The following is a 1106-nucleotide window of genomic DNA, read 5'->3' as shown; positions in this document are numbered from 1 at the left end:
AAAAAGTAAAAAGTATTCCCGTTTGCTTTTCTACGCCATGGTTGTCATCTTGCTATGCCTTGACTCGTTGAACATGGTTAAAACTCGCGAAACGTTAACGTTAAAACTCGTTGAAACTTTGAAATTATTTGAAACTTTATTCGTCTTCACTTGCTTGCAGCGCGTGCGGCGCGGGTGCGCACCTTTTTCCCGCCAAAACGATTGGTTACCAGGTCATCACGGTAAACATTTACGCACGCGTAGTATTGATGTTGCTTTGGTAATTCGCGAAAATGTCATTTTTTACGATTTTTTCGCCTCATTTACACTCGATTGAAAGTGCTTTTAACGTAAATTTTATTACTTTCTCATTTGAATGAACACGTCCCTCAAAGACGTTCCGTGAAAAAGAAAATCGATTTTCCCAAAACGCGATTTTAAAATGACATTAAAAAACGTGAAGTTTGCCGCCATTTTGGCTCTGTGCATGACTAAGTCTTCTCTCGGTTCCTCTCGGAACTGTGACGTAGATTAAGGAACACGTAACTACAATTTCGTCTTAGCTGTTCAACATCCCTTTCTGTGTCAGAGCTCTCTTCAGCCGATGACATTGTAGATAAAACACGAAAGTCGACAACAAGACAACAAGATACCAACACTCACTATTTTCCATCCACTTCCTTTGCAACACTCTAGCGCTGGCTCCTGAATCTAAGTCGGTCTTCCCATGGCCCAGTCAGGGGCCTGGGTAGATCGCAAAAATACAGGATCAAAAAAAAATTGTCAAAAATTGCGTTTTCTGCAAATTGAAACATTTTTTGGCAGACGTTCTTTGGGCAATGTGTAGATTCAGGTGAGAAAATAATAATAATAAATAAATAATGCAAGGCCACTTTAAGTGTGAAGATGTGACCTGACGGAATTATGGGGTGATCTAATTGGCATGCGCATAATTTTTTTCTCGTCGGTGGGAAATATGTAAATGGCCTAACCTAAGAAAAATTGTAAATTTTTGACAAGACCTTGGAAGCGGTCCATGGCGGGGTTCAATAGTTCTTCCAATTTTGTAGGAAATCCATTGCATTTTTGTATGTAATTCTGGTCTGATCCCCGATCCAATCCTTCTC

The 1106-nt window shown here is 40.0% G+C and overlaps 1 long non-coding RNA gene across 1 annotated transcript in view; it reads right to left on the bottom strand.

Annotated features, from left to right (window-relative positions):
• The window catches only part of LOC146454139 (uncharacterized), a 6001-nt gene extending 5869 nt beyond the window's left edge, over positions 1-132 (bottom strand). Inside the window, exon 1 of the long non-coding RNA XR_014859323.1 lies at positions 1-132. This exon is cut by the window's left edge and continues 59 nt beyond it. This is a non-coding gene — a long non-coding RNA (uncharacterized LOC146454139).
• Between the last annotated feature and the right edge of the window lie 974 nt (positions 133-1106).

This window comes from Pavona decussata, unplaced genomic scaffold, assembly GCF_977016875.1.
Source record: "Pavona decussata unplaced genomic scaffold, jaPavDecu1.1 SCAFFOLD_313, whole genome shotgun sequence".
Taxonomy (NCBI): Eukaryota; Metazoa; Cnidaria; class Anthozoa; order Scleractinia; family Agariciidae; genus Pavona; species Pavona decussata.
This window is presented reverse-complemented; position numbering and strand designations above follow the sequence as displayed.